Source organism: Neofelis nebulosa, chromosome 12 (assembly GCF_028018385.1).
Source record: "Neofelis nebulosa isolate mNeoNeb1 chromosome 12, mNeoNeb1.pri, whole genome shotgun sequence".
NCBI lineage: Eukaryota > Metazoa > Chordata > Mammalia > Carnivora > Felidae > Neofelis > Neofelis nebulosa.
This window is the reverse complement of record NC_080793.1, coordinates 68,147,034-68,158,161: the sequence shown is the minus strand read 5'-3', so window position 1 is coordinate 68,158,161 and position 11,128 is coordinate 68,147,034. Positions and strand designations below refer to the sequence as shown.

Here is an 11,128-nt window from a genome sequence, read left to right as displayed (position 1 = left end):
TTGGGTACGGAGTCTGCTTGGGATTCTCTTTCTCCCTTTGTCTCTCCCCCCACCCCTCACTGTCCCCCTCTTATGCTCTCTCTCTCTAAATAAATAAATAAATAAACATTAAAAAAAAAAAAAGAAGAAGAAGAACAGATCCTAGATGGTGTCCTACTCTAGGTTTTCTAGAATAAGACTGTTCAATAGAACTTTCTGATGATGAGACTATTCTATATTTGTGTTGTAGAATTATGGTAGCCACTGGTTCATGTGGCTATTGAGCCCTTAAAATGTGGCTAGTGCAACCAAGGAACTGATTTTTAAATTGTATTTAATTATAAGTAAACAAAATTTAAAATTTAAAGCCCTACATGTGGCTGGTGGCTGTCAGATGGAATAACACAGCTCTAGTGTTTTCAAAGGCACTGTTGGTTTGGTGAAATAAAAAACACGGCCAGTTTGGCCAGTGGGGCTGGAGTTAGGCTTGTGGAAGACTATCTTTATTAAATAAACAAGTCAGTAACTGCCTTCTTTGTGTTATGTAGTTAATGCAGTTGTACCCATCAGTGCCTGGAAGGACCAGAGTTAGGATCCAGTGCCTGTCTCTGAGCAAAATTTGTGGTCCGTTTGGAAAGAGGAAGGAGAATTGGCCATTGGCAAGGTAGATCAGATGTTGTGTGGCCTGATGATTATACACTTTGAAATCTCTCTTTAAGAAAAGGCATACAAAATTCTGAAAACAAAATTAAGAATAAAAAATAAACTTTACGGGGCGCCTGGGTGGCGCAGTCGGTTAAGCGTCCGACTTCAGCCAGGTCACGATCTCGCGGTCCGTGAGTTCGAGCCCCGCGTCAGGCTCTGGGCTGATGGCTCGGAGCCTGGAGCCTGTTTCCGATTCTGTGTCTCCCTCTCTCTCTGCCCCTCCCCCGTTCATGCTCTGTCTCTCTCTGTCCCAAAAATAAATAAAAAAACGTTGAAAAAAAAATAAAAAAAAATAAAATAAAAAAAAAATAAACTTTACAACATTCTTGGGTGCCTGGGTGGTTCAGTTCGTTGAACATCTCGACTCTTGATTTCGGCTCAGGTCATGATCTCAGGGTTGTGGGGTTGAGCCCTGTGTGGCTCCATGCTAAGTGTGGAGCCTACTTGGGATTCTCTCTCTCTATCTCTCTCTCTCTCTCTCTCTCTCTCTCTCTCTCTATCTCTCTCTCTTCCCCTCTCTCCCACTTGCACTCTGTCTATAAAAAATAAAAAACTAAAAAAAATGTAACATTTTAAGTAACTGCCTGCCTACTTGGGATTCTCTGTCTCTCTTTCTCTCTTCCCCTCTCTCCCACTTTCACTCTGTCTGTAAATAAAAAAACTAAAAAAATGGTAACATTTTAAGTAACTATCTGGCACATCCCTCTGAAACATTTTATTCGAAATCCTCCTCACCTGACAGTGAATTTGTGTATAATTTTTTTTAGCAACGATAGAAAGACCATTCAGTCTTTTCTCAACATGGGGGATCAAGACGTTTTTTTAATCAGCAGTTTAAAAAAGTTTCTTTCAGCCTGACAACTTGCTTATTGGTAATGTTATGTAAAGATGTAGGGTTACTGCCAACTTTGACAAAACCACCCCCCGGTTTCTTTTATAGATGAATTGTAAGATCTCCAGGTATTTCAAGTTGTCTTGTGTGTTGGCTAATCTCAAACACTCTTTCCATTCATGCTACTCGTAAAAGAGTTCATTTTCAATGTCCTCATTGTAATGTGTGTTATGAGTTTTGTCCTAAATTTGTTGTTAGTCTTTCGTGCCAAATTATTAAGAAAGTAAAATTGTTTCCAGTGCGTCCACATGATTTGAACTACTAATCACATTAGCAAATAATCCCCAGAGGCTCTTCATTACTTTATCCTCAGTCTATCTTTTCTTCTTAATATATTGCTGCTTTAAAAAATATATGCTGGGTGTAATCCAAATGGTTCCCAAACCTCACTATTTTCTTTTAACCAGTGCCCATTTACCTTGAAGGGAGCCACGTCAACCTGTTCTAGTAAACACAATCTAAGTGTATCCTCAACCCAACTAACCCACCAGTACACCCTAAACAGTCTACTGGCACTCTGCTACCATTTAGCATGAGAGGAGATGTGAGTGAAGAAAACTGGGGTAGAAAACGGAGGTGGTTATACTTCACGGTGGTAAACAATCTTACTCACACAGGTAACCTTAAGGCGAGAGCTTCCTTTTTCCTGGCTTTGGAAAGGAGCCCAGCCAAGTGAGTGACCTGGGAGCTCAAGCTTCAATGGCTTCGTGGTAAATGGTTAAGTCTACCTCTGCCTTCCACGTAGGCAACCACCAGGGTCTGCTGGCATAACGTCAGGAGAGTCAGCAATCACTAGGAGTGGTGAACTGAGGACGGTCTAGAACCAGGGGTTGGTTTGGATCGGAGGAACCAAACCAAAGCTGGTTTCCAGGAGGACCCGGACTTGGGAGCAGAATGGAGACAGGAGGCACGAGGTCCTGGAGGAAGTACTACGATGTCTGGTGAGCAAGGAGATGTAGCAGATGTGCAGGGGCCAATACTGATGCATTCCAGATGGTCACGGCTGGACCAGCAGGCAGATGGACATTACTGATGGGGACGAGGAGTTTGGAAGGGTGGGATTGTCACATCCTGTCAGGGGCACAGCGCGACTTAATGAAACTGGTCAAGAGGGGTTGAGATCTGGGGTAGCTGAGCCCTCCGCCAGCGAAGGATTCTTCTTTAGAGTGTGGCCAAGCTGGCCGGGAACCCAGTTTTTCTGGTTCCTGTTTTTTTCTTTACTCCAGGCTGCTGCCCAAATAAAACCTTTACCTCAAGCTACACATTCGAAACTGGAAGAAGGCATTCGTTCTTGCCTAGGGAGAGCCTTCCTGGGAGGTGGCTCATCAAACCCTCGTGGTGGGTGGCTCCCCTTATTGATGGCCTTATCAGTGGTAGGGGATCTTTGCCTGGTGCAAAGAAACATCAGTAAGACAGGGGAGGGAGAAACCTATTGTATTAAATCTTTCTTTCTCCTTTCATTTTTTTTCCCTCCTGCCTCCCACAGACACCTGGTATCAGTTCCAAAAGACACATTTTAGTGCCTTTAAGCAAAACTAGTTCTTCTGCCTGGGCGAACTCTGACACTGAACTTTCTGTTTCCAGCCCCCTTAAAAAACCTTCATCAAATTTCCACCACGCAAAGGTTGAAGTGTTTCGGTCACCGAAGCGGTTCAGTGATGATCGTGGTGGCTGTTTCTTAAAGGGGATACTCGTTCATTCATTCATTCATTCATTAGTTCGTTCATTCAACAAACACGTAGCAAATTCCGCAATGTGACAGACATTGCGCCTGAAGGCAGAGCAAACACAGTCACCCTTGCGGCCATCTCGGAGACTCGCATCGAATAAATCACAAACAAACGTAAACTTGCCACACTCACCTGAATAAAAGGCACAGACCTGACCTCTATGTTCAGCCACTAAGCAAATACGCTGCTGGGTCAGTGTGAAGGTATTTTAAGGCGTCCACGTGACATTCTCCTCAGATGGCCCCCATCCTGTCCTTCCCTCTGCTGACGCAAAGGCCTTCTCACCCGTCAGAAGGTGAAGCCTTGTCCCTGCCTTGAATGGGGCTGGCCTTGGAACTTGCTTTGAGCCCGAGAACGCTGTGAAGGGATCTGTGTGAGACAGTTTGGGGCCAACGCCTTAAGAGAACTGATGGCCTTCCGCGCCTTCCCTTTCCAAGTCATCTGCCGCAGACAGAGCCCAATATCCCGAGACCACAGTGCTGTGAGGAAGCCAAGCCAGCAGCGGGGAGAGGCCACACGGAGAGAGGGATGTTCAGCCGGGTCCCAGCTCTTCAGCCTTCCCAGCTGAGACGTCAGACGTGACAGAAGAAGGCCATCTCCTCTCGGGGCATTCTTCTCCCAGTGGACACCACGTGGAACAGGAAAACCACCCAGAGGAAACCAGCGCACATTGCAAAAGAAGAATAAATGGTTATGGTGAGTTATTAAGTTTTGGGGAGGTTTGTTACACAACAATAGATCATTAAAACTGCAGTATAGCTGCTGCCTTGAGCCCCTTGAGTGGCCCCTCCCCTGTGGCCTAGACCCCTCAGATCTGTCTCCAGCACCTCCAGGACGGCTCCCCACCATGACTTAGCACTCAGCAGTCAATTCCCGGCACAGCAGGAAGCTTCCAGTTTCTTGTTCCAGAATCCATTCTGTGTTCTTTGGGCTGACGTCTGCACATTTCCAGTAAATAAATGCTTTGAATACCTTCGCCGAGGGCCGGGTGGCATAGGGTTGTATGGGGGGGGGGGGGTCTTTGACCAAATCAGAGAGGCCAGGGGAGGATTCCCCAAGGAAGAGATTGAAAGTGTGCGAAAGCGTTGATTTGGGGAGAAGGGCGAGGAGGCATGACCACAGAGAAGGAGTGTAAGGGAGCTCTGTGGTGGGACAAGAGCAGAAAGAGAAACCGAAAGAAGGCAAGTGTGACTGGTGTGCACAGGGCAAGAGGAATGTGAAGGGTCTGGACCTTGTAATTGTCCTCCCAGAGTATAGCTGATTAGACTAGAGAGTTCCCCTCTCTAGGCGGGCCAGTGACCAGGTAGAGTGCTATATGCTGCAGGGTGACTAACCAACCCAGTCAAGTCCCTTCTTTTAGGGAGTTCGAACCAGATGTACCAAAGGAGTCCACTGGCCAAGAGCAGACTTGCAGCTGAACCACTGTCATGGCGGACCTTGGCTGGGGCAATGGATACCTCTTCCTGATTGAAGACTGACCTCTAGAATTGCTATAGGGCAGAGGTGGCCTGCAGGCCAGCTGGTGTGGACATTACACCTTTTTTAAAAAAATTTTTTTTATTCTGTCCATCTACACAGGGTTGCCAGTACAATGCTTTATGATTAAATTCGTTGTTAACACTGAAATATCAAAAGTTTTCAAATTGAAACCTTTCAAACATTTGGGAATTTTTTGAGCATTTCTACCATATCTATGGCAATCGTAGATGGAAGTGAGTAGCAGCTACTTGGCTTAGTTGGAGTATGCACAGTGCACATCAGTTTAAAACAGTTTCCACTGGGGGTGCCTGGGTGGCTCAGTCGGTTAAGAGTCCAACTTCGGCTCAGGTCATGATCTCCCGGTCCGTGAGTTCGAGCCCAGCGTCGGGCTCTGGGCTGATGGCTCAGAGCCTGGAGTCTGCTTCGGATTCTGTGTCTCCCGCTCTCTCTGACCCTCCCCCGTTCATGCTCTGTCTCTCTCTGTCTCAAAAATAAAAATAAACTTAAAAAAACATTAAAAAAAAAACAAAACAGTTTCCACTGCTCGCTGGGGCGATCTCTCAACACTTGAGGCCAGTTGTCATAGATCATCCTACAGAGGCCCTGCTACACATGTTCACATTACTACCCCCCCCCCCCGCCCCCAACCCTAGAGGCATTGGACATGGTGATCCCCTTTAGGGACAAGCTGGCTCCCACTGTAAACGGAGGACCCTTGATGTCCTCCATGGTGTGTGTGACGTAGGACTGTGAGATTTAGCAAACGGAAAAATGAAACGGTAAGAACGACAAAATAAAAGAGGACACACAGTTTAATTTGAATTTCAGGTAAGCCACAAGTGATTTTTTAGTGTGTGTCCTCAGTGTTGTGTTTTCTCCTTCCCAGGAGGGAGGGGCAGCATTGACGGCTGAGATGAATGATGTCCTGGCCTCACTGTTTCTGGATGCAGGCCCCCATCAACTGGGGCAACGTTGAGTGAGGCTCTGCTTCTTGCCACGTGACACAGGGGCAAGTGAGCAGCCCGTTCCGAGTAGGATGATGTATGTGGACGCGAGGTGAGGGCATCCCAGATGTGGGAATTTCTGTCCCGGGGATGCACGACCCTCCTAGCACATGGGTCCATTCACCAACTCGGAAGCTCTCTAAATTCCTTCGTCTGGGTTTTTATGGAGGTTCTGTTGCATAAACATGGTTGATTAAGTCCTTGACCATTGATGAATAATGCAATCCCTGGTTCTTTCCCCCACCCCCCTGGGGCCGGTGGGACTAAAGTTCTAGCCCACGTTTCACAAGCATTACTTATTTGGCAACACTCCCCCCCCCCCCCCATCTTCCAAGAATCAGCTCATTAGCATAAACTCGGGTATGACTGAAAGAGGCTAAGTATGAATAACAAAAGATGCTCCTCTTGCCCCATTCCTCAGGTAATTCTAAGGGTTTTAAGAGCTTTGTGCCAGGAACCAGGGAACCAGGGACAAAGACCTTGGATCACAGTATCACAGCTGGAATGGAGAGGGAAGTGACAAGGTGACAGTGTGGATGGCTGGAGAGAGCAGAGGCAGGAGGAATCAAATATGTTGGTGGCACCTCTGTAGTTATCAGATAGTGGCACCACTGCCTGGGGTTTTATTTCCAAGGAAGCTGGGAGGAGGAGCTGCTCTGAAGAGAAGAGCACTACCTCTCTAGATGAATCGATTTTGAGGTGCAGTCAAAAGAAAAAGTCTAGCGAGTGGCTGTGTTATGCCCAGAATTCGTGATCCCCAAAGACCACCAGGGAGCCGAGTCCGATGCAAAAGCAAAAGAGCCTTTATTTGAGCTAGCTCGAGCTCAATCCCCTACCTGCACTGACTCAGCGGTGAGATACCGGGGAGAGAGCGAGTTTCGAAAGGACAAAGGTTTTATTGGGGCCTAGGGGCAGTTGGTGAGGTAATGGCTATGGCCTCAGCCGATTGGCTGGGGAAGGGTCCGAGTCCTGTTAGGCAGGTGAGGAGGGGGGGGTTACTCAAGGGGAGGAGGTGTGGTCAAGGTGAAGGACACAGAACAAGATGGAGTCAGCCGGCGTAGGCCCGCCCTTTCAGCTGAAAATTCCGTTAAATTATAAGAGCAACTACTATTTAATCTGTGCTCACTATGTGTTTCCTGTTCTAAGAACTTTGCACATATTAATTTCTTTTTTTATTAACATTTTTTAAAATGTTTCTCCATTTCTGAGAGACCAAGAGAGACAGAGCGTGAGCGAGGGAGGGGCAGAGAGAGGGAGACAGAGAATCCGAAGCAGGCTCCAGGCTCTGAGCTGTCGGCACAGAGCCCGACGCGGGGCTCGACCTCACGGACCGCGAGGTCATGACCTGAGACGAGTCCGACGCTTAACCAAATGAGCCAGCCAGGCTCCCGGCACATATTAATTTCTTAAATCCTCACAAAAATTCTATGAAAGAGATCCTGCTATTATTCTTTCCACTTTTAGACGAGGAAACCAAATAACAGAGACATTTAGTAACTGGTCTAAAGTCTCATGGCCAGCGATATTCCACCCTAGCTGTCCTATAGTGCGTTTGCCACACTTCCTCCCACCTGAGACCCAGGTGTATGCTCCTCTGCTCCCCTTTATCAGATCAGTCTAGAGGTGAGGAAAACATGTTTTATTTGTCAATGTCATATTACTTAGTTAAAAATTTTTAAGGGGAAAAATACAATTAAAACCAGACACCCAAAATTAAATTGTATTTATGTATGAAAAGAATTGAGATGAGTTCTGGCCGAATGGCACAGGTCTTTTGTGGCATCTAATTAGGATGTTTTAGTTTTACCATTGCCGTCTTGGTATTTAATTTTAGCGGAGAAAAGTAGTGAGATGGCGTGAATAGTTAAGTTGTCTTTGAAGAGCCTCTTAGACATGCTGAACGTGATTAACAATAATATATTAATTAACTGATTAATACTAGCTTTATAATGGCAGTTTTGTGACAGGAGTAGCTGAAGATAAGCTGCTAGCAGGGATTCCAGGGTACTTCATCTTTAAAAATGTGTTTTATTTCGTTCCGTGTCGAACAGGAATGCATTTTCATCAATCACTTGAACTGAAGGCATGCATTTTTTGCTGGACTGAAAATTGGTATTTTTGTCTTTTTTTCAAGAGGATTGTTGGATCCGTGTGCTCAGATTCATAACTGGCATTGCTCCCTTGTCTTGGAAACAGTGTGAGAGAGAACATTGGGTTCTTGGAATCAGAAACTGGTTCCCGAGTTCAGCCTTCATCCACACAAGGTCTACGGGAAGAGGCAAAATTTGAGAGATGGGAAATTGCGCCCATGGAGTCATCAAGGGGTCATCACCGAGGTAGCAGATTTAGGACCCAGGTGGATGGGATAATTGCCACCTCTTCCCCCTGAACCAGCAACTGTGCTTCCAATTTCATCAACAGAAAGGGGACCTGGGGAAGAAAAATGGCTTTACCCTTATGTATCTTTTGGTCTGTTGCTGACTCTGCCACAGGCCTTTTGGGATGTGAGAAGAGTCTCAGTGTTAATGCAGCCTGGCTTTTTTTTTTTTTTTTTTTTTTTTTTTTTTAGCACTATATACTTCTTGTGGTCATAGAGCCGTAAGTAAACATGGAAAAGGTGACAGCCTGGGGACCTCAAGTTAGGATTGCTGTACGGTGACATTGAACAATGGAGTATCCCCAGTTCTCCCCAATAATTCACTGTGGACACTGACAGAACACGTGTTTGTTGATGGCAGGGTTGGGGTAGTTTGGGGTGGACTGAAGGCAAAGGCTCTCAGTGCCCTCCAAGATGCTGGCGAGTTCAGAGGACTAAGATATTCAATCATTGTAGGGCAACAGACTCTTTAATACCATGGAAAGTTGGCAAAACCTTGTGAACCTGTGTGAATCAGATACACTGGCTCAAAGTAGATGAAATGGATCAGTTCACATAATTTGGCCTAGTGTTAGGGCTATGGGAATGAAAATGCCCTAGGAGAAATCCTGTGGCAGCTTTGCTGAAGCAGGTGTGTGTGTGTGTGTGTGTGTGTGTGTGTGTGTGTAAGAACCCATATCCCAAATTGTTATATGACTTCCACCACTTACATCAGAATCCCTTTCTCTTCCTACTGAATGGCATTCTTAGCTCCCAACACCCTCCCAGTTCTCATGCCTGAAGGTCAACTGTGATTTCAACTTGATGCTTTTGCCCTATTGACACATGATTTTTTTTAAGGTAACTTTTTTTTTTTAAGTTTACTTATTTATTTTGAGAAGACAGAGACAGCGCAAGCAGGGGAGGGGCAGAGAGAGAGGGAGAGACAGAATCCCAAGCAGGCTCCGTACTGCCAGCTACAGAGCCCGATGTGGGGCTGGAACCCAAGAGCTGTGAGAACATGACCAGAGCTGAAACCAAGAGTCGGATGCTTAACTGACTGAGCCACTCCGGCGCCCTGGACACATGATATTTGTAAACCTAGGAAAAAGCAAGGAAAACTCCTTGGAGATTGATTTGGACACTTGATCAAAATGAATCTTATAATTAAAAATATTGATCACTCAAATTCTTTAAAAAGGTAAAAATCGGCTCATTTCAAGCAAGCTCTCCTGTCGGCCACTTGGAATAAAGTTAAAGCACCTTTTGAATAGGTCATCTGAATGCAGTTTTCTCTTGTAAGTGGGTTTAAGCAGGAACAGGTTGCCATTTCCTTGACATCGCTATGTGCTGTTGCACATGTCTGAAGTCCAGACATGAAATGAGGTGTGTGCGAGTGCGTGTGGGCATGTGGGACCAGTTTTCCTCACAATGACAAACACATGAGTGGATCGCATGCTTAACCCCTGGTTGTGCAACTTCAAGCACACTGACAATGAGGCGAGCCCAAAGCTGTGCTGCTTGGCCTAGAATGGAAATTCTCCTGCAGACTCCTTTAACTTCTCTTCTAGTAATGGCTGAAGACTTAAGATGAAAACAGCAAGTAAGTCTCTTCAGAAATGAAAGGTATAAGTCATACTTTCACTTTGGGAAAACTCTGCCAATTTGATTACTTACTTGACTTAAATTCACCTGTTCACATCCCAGGAAGTTTTGCTGACTATGTGTTGTATTCTTAGCAGCAATGAATGCAACAAAGATTAGTATTTTATTTCAAAAAAACTTCCTTGCTTTTATTTTTCCAAATGGGAATGATGGGAGGGTAGGAACAGAATAAATCTATTTATAAGTTCTTTTTTTAAAAAATTTTATTTATTTATTTTGAGAGAGAGAGAGAGAGAGAGAGAGAGAAAGAGAGCGAGAGAGAGAGAATGAGTGGGCTAGGAACAGACAAGACGAGAATATTCCAAGCAGGATCTGTGCTGTCAGTACAGAGCCTGATGTGGGGCTGGAACTCACGAACTGTAAGATCATGACCTGAGTCAAGATCAAGAGTTGGATGCTTAACCAACTGAGCCACCTAGGTGCCCCTATTTGCAAGTTCTTTAAATGAAAGTCATTAAACAACAGATGGCTTATTTTATGTTCAGATTCTAGAGTATCTAAAAAAAATCTAGGCCATTTATGTTTATTATGTTTAGGGATTATTTAAGAAAATAGTGTGAGTAAAATATTTCATTTTTCTCTAATAGTTTTACATAAAAATTTGGTGAAATGATTGAGAATTCACGTAAGGGAAAATCTTTAAAATACTAGTGAAAAGGAGAATGTATATGTTCTTCAAAAAATTTTTAAATGTTTATTATTTATTTTTGAGAAAGAGCACAAGTGGGAAAGGCACAGAGAGAGAGGGAGACATAGAATCAAAGCAGGCTCCAGGCCCTGAGCTGTCATCACAGAGCCCAACACGGGGCTCAAGCCCCGTGAGATCATGACCTGAGCCAAAGTCAGACGCTTAACTGACTGAGCCACCCAGGTTCCCTGGAGAATGTATATATTCTTAGTAAAGTCTGCTAATCTGGCTTTGTAAATATAAGCTGCAATCACTAAAAAGCAAATAGTAAATTTATTTTCAAGTTTGGTAGCATGTGTAGGACCATGATAATTACTGTCCAAAGGTACTAGGATGTATCACATTATATTCTTTAATGGATTAATGTTAGGGTTTTTTTGTGGCCCTTCCCAGTAAACATAGCTTAGCTGAGTAAATGATTATTTTAAGTATCTGTTATAAGTTATAGATGCCTCAGTAGCCTCTTGGTGTTTGGTTGTTTTGGGGAGAGTGAGTATTTTCACTTTATATCTTTATACAAAGGTAGGAGCAGAGAAGTGTTGGGCAAGATGAATGGGCACATTCTAATCGCCTGTGGGGCTTTGTAAAGTACATTCTCTCCCTGACAGATTGTGATATTGTAGAGCCTGT

The 11,128-nt window shown here is 44.8% G+C and overlaps 1 long non-coding RNA gene across 1 annotated transcript; it reads left to right on the top strand.

Annotated features, from left to right (window-relative positions):
- The first annotated feature begins 2,086 nt into the window (after positions 1–2,086).
- LOC131491977 (uncharacterized) lies at positions 2,087–9,300 on the top strand. Its single transcript, XR_009251756.1, has 5 exons — positions 2,087–2,293; positions 2,803–4,002; positions 5,439–5,564; positions 5,672–5,841; positions 7,841–9,300. It is a non-coding gene; the product is annotated as an uncharacterized LOC131491977 (long non-coding RNA).
- Positions 9,301–11,128: the final 1,828 nt, after the last annotated feature.